This window comes from Micropterus salmoides, unplaced genomic scaffold (assembly GCF_014851395.1).
Source record: "Micropterus salmoides isolate LMB-PRFRI ecotype aquatic unplaced genomic scaffold, ASM1485139v1 Ms_hic_scaffold_19, whole genome shotgun sequence".
NCBI lineage: Eukaryota > Metazoa > Chordata > Actinopteri > Centrarchiformes > Centrarchidae > Micropterus > Micropterus salmoides.
The window spans coordinates 2846128-2856806 of NW_024041039.1; the positions used below are offsets into that span (position 1 = coordinate 2846128).

Below are 10679 nucleotides of genomic sequence, written 5' to 3' on the forward strand. Positions count from 1 at the left end.
TCCAATTAAATTGGAAGGTGTTTTTCCAGGAAATGTCACGATATAAGAGGAAAGAGACAAACGGTGACATGCATCAACAAAGGCTCTTGAACAAGGATGTTGTGATTTTTGGTATGTAGTATTTTCCTGTTTTATTCCTGTTGATGTCCTTCCTCGTGTGTTTTACTTGCTGTGATTACGTAGTGTTATGCATTTGTTCCGTGTTTTCCGTTTTAGTTTGTTAGATTTGGATTTGTGTTTTTGCGTACTTTACTTCCTGTGTTACTTGGTGTTCTGCCTCTTGTGTCTTTTTTTAGAGTTGTTTCCTGTCTGTATTGATTGTCTGATTGTTTTCACCTGCGCCTCATTTGCCACCTCACCTTCTGTGTATTTAGTCTTTGCTTCAGTGTTTGTGGGATTGTTTGTGTGTGTTCGTGACACTGTTTTTTCTCTCCTATATTTTGGATTACCTTTGGATTCATTCTTGCACTCCAAATTTGTTACACCTGTTTTGGATTGGTTATTCCCTTGGACTGCTTACCAGGTTCTTTAAACTGTTTCCTTAAAACCCACTAGTTGTATCTGCTCGGTCTGAAGTGACTGCATTTTGGGTCCAAATTCCGGATACCTGTCGCTTAGTTTGATTGAATCTTAATAAAGGAGGGTTGTGATTACAAGGTAAGTGGCTGAAATCCAGAGAAGAGCAGGACGCCTCATTAGGAGGACGTGACAAATGTTTTTTAGTCATACTAGGGAGGTGGCTCCATGGATGGCAATGTCAGTTGGTCAGCCAGTCCACCACTTTGGTCCTAATAGAAAATATCAACAACAATTAGATGAATTTCCACGACATTCTGTACAGACATTCATGTTCCCCAGAGAATGCTTCCTTATTTATTTAACTTTAGTGATGCTTAGATTTTTCCTGCAGCAGCACCGTGAGGTTGAGGTTTATAATTTGGAGTGAAAACTCTCTACTACTACTGGATAGATAGCATGACATTTGGTGCCAATATTCATGTACTTATACTTGTGATCTTTTGATTTTCATCTACTGCTATTATAGGTCAAAGTTTCAGTTTGTCCAACGCTTTGTTAAAGGACTTTTTCCATTTAAAAACTGGGTTTTGCTTATTGGTACTTGGATGTTTGAGCTTCACTGCACAGAGTGTGACATCACAAATGGTCTGGAAGCCAATCGTGGTCCAATATGCAACTTAGACAAGCGTGATGTGAAACTTGAAGCCTCCAGCGCAAACACGTGAATAATTGAAGGAGGAGACATCTTGTATCCAACAGTTAAACTGTAAAAACAACACACATTTGCATATGTTCTGGATTTTTCAAAAGGGAGAAGCAGTAGATCCATCCATCGTCAACCGCTTATCCTGCGTACAGGGTCGCGGGGGGCTGGAGCCAATCCCAGCTGACGTCGGGCGAAAGGCGGGGTACACCCTGGACAGGACGCCAGTCCATTGCAGGGCGAGAAGCAGTAGATGTAATTTGAAAAGTAACAAGGTAATTTCACTTTTTTATTTATTTATTTTTTTTTTAGTATGCTAACAAGCTCAACATGACGTTGAACATGTTAAACATTATTCAACCTGCTAAACATCAGCATTTTAATATTGTGAGCATGTTTACATGAAGATGTTAGCATTTAGCTTAACACACCACTGTCTGAGTGCAGACTGCAGGCTTTACTGTGTGTCTGTGCTGGAGCCAACACATGTTGATATAGCCAACACATTTATTCCTGTTTTATCTATGTAGTTTTATGGCTTATGATATTTTATTTGCTGAATTCTTTCAAAGCTAATCTGTTTGCTGCAATAACTTGTTTCTCTCCACAGGGACCAATAAAGTTCCATCTCCTGCCTCCTCTAAGGCCACTCCTACAGGCCATTTCTGTAAGTGAGAATATTATATGTTCTTTCTCAATCTGCCAAGTCAAACAACTGTTTAAACTGTGTAATGCATTAATGATGAAAAATGGATCTGTGCGTGTGTGAGCTCCCCTCTCCTTTTCCCCTCTGAATCTGCTGTTTGGTTTGGTCTCCAAGCACCGAGATCATGTTTGACGGCGGCTTAAGAACGAAACAAAAAATATCTTTGCACTGGAGGTGCTTTGGAGAGGTTGAGTCCTGTTTGTTCACCTGTGGTGTTCTGTGCCTCTTGGCTACAACAATAGCTGCAGTGTCTACCTGAAACATTAGCTAAGATTTTTTTTGTACGCCAGACTAATTACCATGAAGGAGCTGATCACATGTTCAGCTGCACTGCGGCGGTACATGTTTAGCTTTTGGCAAAATGCATGAACAACAAACCTGTTTTTGATCACTTTTGCAAATCTGATACATATTATACTGTGTGAGTTTATAAATCCGAGTAATTTACATGCACTTAAGAAACCAGGTTATGCAGGTGACTGGAGTTTAGTTACTCTAAATATGCATACTGTACATGCAGTAGGTCAGTAATCAGATGTCTTGCCTACCCCCAGCCTTATTTTGGAAGCAATACTTATTTTAAAGGGCCTAAACTGATTTTCAGTTTCTTCAGTGATAGGATCCTGCATGAACACACATTTCTATAGTAAAACAGTTTTGGTCATTTCACATTAAAGATGTGTTCTCTTTTTTTTTTTTCTCTACGTCTTCTCACTGGCTTGAGGTGGGCTGGGCACTGTTGGGTTAAAAGGTGATGTCACCCATTTATGTGCACCAATCCGGATTCAGGGACATTGTAGTTGCAAAGTGTAGACTTTCTTTTTCTGTGTGTCAGTGAGCACTGAGAGAACAGAAATTATAGTCACATTTTCAGTATCAGAAACTGACTTTTTTTTGGACTTGGAGGCTAATTTGTCAGTTTAAAGCAACACTATGTTAGATTTGGTGTCTCTTGCAATTAGGCGCCACTACAATTTAACTTCTGTCTTGAATAAGGACGGCTCTCCACGTGCATTTATTATGATTACATTACTTATGATTGAAAACTAGCAAGTGCGACAACACAAGACACAGCAAGATTACTTACTCGTCCAACAGCAAGAAGGTCCGTCGGCATCTGCCCTGCATCTCTTCAGCTCTTTTAGAGTCTTGCTAGTGTATGGCGTCATGCTGTAAAGCATTTCCCTGTTCTTGAGATAGATTTCCTGTGCTATATGTGCAATAACACCCACACTGGGCCATTCTCCTTATTACAAGTCAGTGTACCATCAAAATCATTTTGGTTTTTTTGTATATGTGGAAGATGTGACTTCCTGTTATCCAGCCACTCTGTCAGTGATACTTTCCCTGTCTGAAGCCTTCATCGTAACAACCTGATGAGAAAGCGGTTTACCCCTAAACAGGCGCTGGTCATATAATTAGAATATCATCAAAGTTGATTTATTTCAGTAATTCCATTCAAAAAGTGAAACTTGTATAATGTATACATTCATTCCACACAGACTGATATATTTCAATTGTTCATTCCTTTTAATTTTGATGATTATAACTGACAACTAATGAAAACCCCAAAATCAGTATCTCAGAAAATTAGAATATTGTGAAAATGTTCAATATTGAAGACACCTGGTGCCACACACTAATCAGCTAATTAACTCAAAACACCTGCAAAGGCCTTTAAATGGTCTCTCAGTCTAGTTCTGTAGGCTACACAATCATGGGGAAGACCGCTGACTTGACAGCCGTCCAAAAGACGACCATTGACACCTTGCACAAGGAGGGCAAGACACAAAAGGTCATTGCTAAAGAGGCTGGCTGTTCACAGAGCTCTGTGTCCAAGCACATTAATAGAGAGGCGAAGGAAAGGAAAAGATGTGGTAGAAAAACATGTACAAGCAATAGGGATAACCGCACCCTGGAGAGGATTGTGAAACAAAACCCATTCAAAAATGTGGGGGAGATTCACAAAGAGTGGACTGCAGCTGGAGTCAGTGCTTCAAGAACCACCACACACAGACGTATGCAAGACATGGGTTTCAGCTGTCGCATTCCTTGTGTCAAGCCACTCTTGAACAAGACGCAGCGTCAGAAGCGTCTCGCCTGGGCTAAAGACAAAAAGGACTGGACTGCTGCTGAGTGGTCCAAAGTTATGTTCTCTGATAGTAAATTTTGCATTTCCTTTGGAAATCAAGGTCCCAGAGTCTGGAGGAAGAGAGGAGAGGCACAGAATCCACGTTGCTTGAAGTCCAGTGTAAAGTTTCCACAGTCAGTGATGGTTTGGGGTGCCATGTCATCTGCTGGTGTTGGTCCACTGTGTTTTCTGAGGTCCAAGGTCAACGCAGCCGTCTACCAGGAAGTTTTAGAGCACTTCATGCTTCCTGCTGCTGACCAACTTTATGGAGATGCAGATTTCATTTTCCAACAGGACTTGGCACCTGCACACAGTGCCAAAGCTACCAGTACCTGGTTTAAGGACCATGGTATCTCTGTTCTTAATTGGCCATCAAACTGGCCTGATCTTAACCCTATAGAAAATCTATGGGGTATTGTGAAGAGGAAGATGCGATACGCCAGACCCAACAATGCAGAAGAGCTGAAGGCCACTATCAGAGCAACCTGGGCTCTCATAGACTGATGGACTCCATGCCACGCCGCATTGCTGCTGTAATTCAGGCAAAAGGAGCCCCAACTAAGTATTGAGTGCTGTACATGCTCATACTTTTCATGTTCATACTTTTCAGTTGGCCAATATTTCTAAAAATCCTTTTTTTTTGTATTGGTCATAAGTAATATTCTTATTTTCTGAGATACTGAATTTGGGATTTTCATTAGTTGTCAGTTTTAATCATCACAATTACATGAAATAAACATTTGAAATATATCAGTCTGTGTGTAATGAAAGAATATAATATCCAAGTTTCACTTTTTTGAATGGAATTACTGAAATAAATCAACTTTTTGATGATATTCTAATTATATGACCAGCACCTGTACATGACAAGAATTCATCTTTCACCAGGAGAAATCTAGTTAGATTTCAACTAAGCCTAAAAATTAAATCTGTGGGAAATCGCAGTGAAACTCCCCTGCAAGCAGACTAACTGAGATGGGGACTAAAAGAAAGAAACTAAAGTGGAAATCTGCAAGATATAACAAACCAACAGCAAAGAGTGTAATGTTATATCTACAGCTGTTGCAAAAAAAATTAAATTACAATTTTTTAATACCCTACAAGACATTAGAATTTCTCCTTCTAAACTAAAGATTTGTGAGAGAAATGAAGTGGTTGTGGCTGGTAGCGGCCATCAACAGGACAGACCTTATTAGTGAGACACAGAGGACCGCTGGCTCTGCATTCCCAGCTGCCTCTGTCCCGAACACACTGTCAACAGCACATCAGCAAACCCCCAAACCACACTCACCCAAAATCACCCTCCAGAGAGGTGACACACATCCAGAGTCCTCCAGACCTGGGTAGTAGTTCAACATGTTCCTGCTTTACTCAAGTGCTTCTGAGCAAGACTCTGTGGTTGGTGAAGGTGGAGTAAAGACAGTTCCTCTTATCAATAAACAGGATTATCATTAGCTGGAAGCTTCCCTTCCTTTTGAAGATCCCCTTTATGATCTTTGATGTTTAGAATCTTGTGAATCTATCATAGGGACACAGGATCCTTAGTGAAACTCATATCAGGGAATTCAAACTTTTAGTAGTTGTAAAACCTTAACCATGTACAATATTGGGAACTCCAACACCAACTCATCCCCATGTAGTGCAGAAACTGATTAAAATTAACCTTTGAAAGTAAAGAACGATTCGTGTTTTGTTTTTTTTAGCCTAGTTGTCTCCACCACACTTCCTATCCATCACACATCTCCAGCCTTCACTCATCCCTTCTGCAAATCTGACAACTTTACTGTCCATTACACTGACAACATATGGACTTCTTTCTCTGGCACAACATGGCGGGTAAAAATAGAGTTAAAAGCAGGGACTGACAGATTTACAGCACATGACATCCATAACATTAGATCCTTACAACCTACCAGACACCACATGAACGAACAGGTGTCCTCACCAGTATTGTTCAGATTGTTCATTTAACCAACTCTGTCTTCAGCTTGCACACAGTATCCATGTTCAGGGGCTGAGTGCAGAACTAAACACTGGATTACAGGCTTCAGCAAATTAAAATGAATGACTCTGAAATTGTTTCAGTGCCAATTGGAATACAACTAAGACCAAGTTCCTCACTGAAAATAAGTCTGAAACCGTTTTGTTTTGTTGTAACATTTAACCTCTGGGATTTTCCAGAGTCTCTGGCATACAATCCCACTCAGTGTTTCTGTCTGTTGATCAGCTAACATCATGATATGCAGGATTCTTATCTAAACAATCACTCAGTACTACTTCTTCTTAGGAAGTTGGCTGTATCGGATGTAATGTGCCATGCTTTCCTTTTACCTGTCACTCTGAGAAGCTGTGAGCATGGAGACAAACAAGTCAAGCTTGGGTTCAGATCAGCTCTATTTTGAACTTTACACTTTTGAAGGATGTAAAGTTCAGTTTGGTCTGATGTCTCAGGTGATGTTGGTTTTATGAGACAACATAGATAACTTGTCAGAAACATAGAGCTCAGAATAAAAATGGCTGCAGTGTCTTTGCTGTCACTTATAGATTTCTGAAGTGATTTTTAACGGGGGGTGGGGAGTTAATAATCAATGTGTGTTGTCAGGTTTTAAAGAGGTGGTGTTATGCTTTTTGGCTTTTTTGAGTTATATTCCTTTTTTGTGTATGTAACAGGTTTGCAAAAACAGCGGTGGAAAAACAGTGAGCTGCAGCACACAGCTCTCCTCTCCCTTCCAAACACTAGCTGCCCTCCAGGCAGTCAGTGGACATAAAGTTGTTCCTGTGATGTAGAGACAGAGCTCAGTTAAAACTTTACGAGTGAAAGATATATTTGCAAATTGTTACAAATAAATAACTAATAATAAATAATAATAAACTCTCGCTCCAGTCTGTTGCCAAGCTGGTAAGGGGATATACAGCTGAACCGAAGCAGTGTTTCCCGGCTTCTCAGTCTGCCTTTCTCTGCTGCTGATTGGCTAGCAGTCCTTAACTAGGAAGTGCGCATGTGCAACTCCCAACAAAGATCATTTAGAGACGAGATGTATCACTCCATAGCTAAACCAAAGCCTTCAACACAGGGTGAAAAGAGGAGCTGCGGAAATGTGCAGTATGACAAAAAATATGGTGTGTGGTTGGTTGGTGTTATTTTTTTGTTTGTGTGTTGTTGTTTTTTTGTTTTTTTTTATTAAACCTGTTCTGGTACAACCCACTAAGTAGGATTTTGAACCTGGAAAATGAGCATAATACCACTTCTTTAAGGAACAGTGTCCAGGCTAGACAAGGCTGAAGTGGAAGGAGAAATGCACCAACTCAGTTTAGAAGATCAAGAGCTCCATTAAGATTACACGTCTACAGCTAGGCCCCTCTCTTGGTCTAAAATCAAACTTTAATGGATTGGTAACATTCCCTACTCGGCCACCATGTTGCTCCAGTCTGAAAACTGTGGACAGGTTCAGCTCTGTTCACTAGTTGGCTGCTGCTATTATTTGTTTGTTTTCTAGTATAGGAGTGAAAGACTATTACAGAGAAACTACACTAAGGTGACTTTATTTGCTACCCCAGTGTGCACCTTTATGAATGAACATGGCTTCTGGCAGCAGTTCCTCAGATATGTAGATCCATGTCTTGGATTGTCTTAATTTGAACTTGTCTGTACACTGGGGCTGGGTTGTTTTGGTGATTCCCAGTTTAGATTCAATAATTCTCATCTCCTCATCGGAATGAGAGGAGTTAGCATCCCAGATTTCAAATGAACCGCTACAACACATGTTTGGTAAGAATATGCTTTTACTTTCACTCCCACCTGGCAGCTGCCTGTTCAGTGCCTCGATTTAAGGGTTCCTCAGAATTTGTTTCTCTTCAAATACTTAGAAAGGGAAACCTGATACTGGAATACTGCACGAAGAGATACTTCTGAGTATCAAGTACTCACTGCCTCTAGACCTGAAAGGTGGCAGTAAAACCTTTGTGTCTGTCTTTCTGTCTGTAGAAACCTCTCAAACCACTTCTGCAGCATTATCCCCTTCTCTGCCACTGATCCATGTTACACTGTCATATCTCCACTACTCAAACTTTATTTATCCTAAAGGAAGTTCTTGCATGGAAGATGCTCTCTGTACACGGTTTTACAAGTAGAAAGTAGAATTTAAAAAAAGGAAAAAAGTGTGTTTATTATTTCAATTAATTTATTGGTGTCAGAAAATCAGTTACCCTCAAAGTGCTGTCTTCAAATTTTATCCAACCAGCGGTCAAAAACCTGAACCACAGACAGATTTTCAGTGGAGTGCACCTTTAACCAAGGAAGTTTGTAGCAGCGGTTTCTGAAGTAGACGGACTAATGAGACGAAGAGGCCACGCCAGGCAAAGTCAGGAGCCTTGAAGAGTGTAATCTAATCTGCAGCAGGGTGGAAGGGATGTTCTGCCAGTCAGCCACTCTCTTATTAGGACATGTGGGACCAGCTGTTTGTTTGCTCCTTCGCCTCACTGAACGCACGAAGAGAGCGATTCAATGCTTGTTTGGCTGCAGACGGTGCAGAGCCGAACACAACCTAACGCACAAACACACGGAGGTACACACACGCATGCACGCGATTCCCGGCACTCAGACAAACAACACCTGAACGTTACCACGTACGCAAGTGGAAACACCACCTCCTAACGCAGATCATGATGTAAACACACTCGTTGCACGTTTGGCGGCGTCATAAAAACCACCTCTGTTTCTGCTGGTGGTGGTTCACTGCTCCCCTGGCCTTCCTGCTGGCTGTGAGGCCCCCAAGCTGCTGCTGTTGATGATAGAAGGGCAGGTCGTCACTCGAGGGCGGATTGGCCTGGCAACACCATGCTGGCCTTTCTGCTGAGTAGCTGATTAGCTGCAACGTGTTAGCGCTTGTTGACCTGACTTCACATGTCAGCTATTCATCCTGATTGTTCAGACTCCCACATCACAAGCAGAAACTTTCCCCCTACCTTCCTGAATGTTTTCTTTATTATATAATGTTTTCAAGGACCCAAGGTTCATAAAACTAAAAAATATATATAATATAACCATGCAGAATCAGAGCTACTATTGCTTTGTGACAGCAGATGTATGGAAACAACAATGAATCAGGAGTTAGTTACAAGAATACAACAAACCATGAAATGTCAGCAAGTTCATTCAGTTTCACTTGAAAGCTACACAGTTTTTTAAAGAATCTCTTTGGTCCTTTATAGTATTTTGTTTCATGTTCACTACAACCTGACAGATTGACATGTTTCATCCAAAGATGGCATAAGCACATCATGAGGAAAGGACCTCATCTGTAATTTAGAATAAGTATTATCAGTGTTGTCGTGGACACATCAGGATAAATATGTGTGTCCAGTGTTGAAGATCTCGGTTGTTTCTCCTGTTGGGGGAAAAAAATTAGATTTGACTGGTGTTGGACCCGTACACCCAGGAAACAAACTGTTTTTCAAGGGAGTTTTGAGTAGTAGAGTAGTGATCTTAATCTAAAGATTCCTGTAGTTCCTCTAGTATCTGTCAGGGATCATGTTTTAATTTAAACAGCAGCGCTCATACAGAGAGAAGTGGACATTTAGAAATTCATTCAATCAGTACAAATTGCAGCAGTCTTTTCCAATTTTACTGCTGATTTGGACACTAAAGCACAGTACTGGTGGCATCAGATGTTTTAAGTACGTGACTGGCAATGAGGCCTAAGCATAGACTTTCTACAATCATTTTCTGTGGTATTCAGGTTGCTTGACTTTAATTTATTAGGCAGATTTTCATTACCATCAAAGTAACCTTTCAAAGACTTGAAATGGGCCTTTGATCTGTGATCCAACGCTGTGCTGCATTTATGTTTGTGTTGTCCAAGTTGTGTTATTGTCATGTGGTGCTGCGGTTGTGAGCTGGAACCTATTCAAAATCTCTCCTTGGCCGTGCATTTAAAATCCCACCATCATGCAAGAACTGACTGTCAGCTGCCCAAAGCCAGTGCATTAAGAAGCTTGAGAAAACAAACACGCAAATATACAATATGAGAAGGGAATAAATCAAATGTGGCCTTAAATGTCTTTGAGTGTACCAATATGGATATTTTTCACTGGTCGTAACTGCATTACTATGGAAGCTAGAACAACATGCCTTTTGATTAAATGAAAGGTAATAACTTTTTTCTTACTGAAGGTTTACTTATTCCAAACAGGTTGCAATTATCTTTAAGTTCATCTGTGAAATGAACGCACAACAAAGACTGCATTAAACACCTAAAAATTCACTATGCTTTGGATAAAAACATGTACAAAAAACAGCCATGGTGCTAAAAAGAATGATCGAACTATTGATCATGACTGAATGTACAGTACAATAAACCATTTTCTGGGTTCTTTACTCTAACGAAAATGGTTTTAATGCAAAGATCTAAAGAGGCTTCTGTATTAAAACCTTTTGGTTAGAGTATAAAAGTATTAATTTATCAATGTGAAACTTATTGTTCTCTGCATTTAACCCATCCATCCATCCATGCAGCCATTGTGCACAGCCCGGGGAGCAGTTTAGGAGTTCAGTGCCTCACTCAGCGGAGCCTTCAGCAGTGGGTCATGCTGGACTCAAACCGGCGACTCTTTGGTTCTCC

At 40.6% G+C, this 10679-nt stretch overlaps 1 long non-coding RNA gene across 1 annotated transcript; it reads left to right on the forward strand.

The window, feature by feature from the left end:
• The first annotated feature begins 382 nt into the window (after positions 1–382).
• On the forward strand, positions 383–1982 carry LOC119910747. The gene is made up of 2 exons (XR_005445700.1): positions 383–1497; positions 1833–1982. It is a non-coding gene; the product is annotated as an uncharacterized LOC119910747 (long non-coding RNA).
• The last annotated feature ends 8697 nt before the right edge of the window (positions 1983–10679 follow it).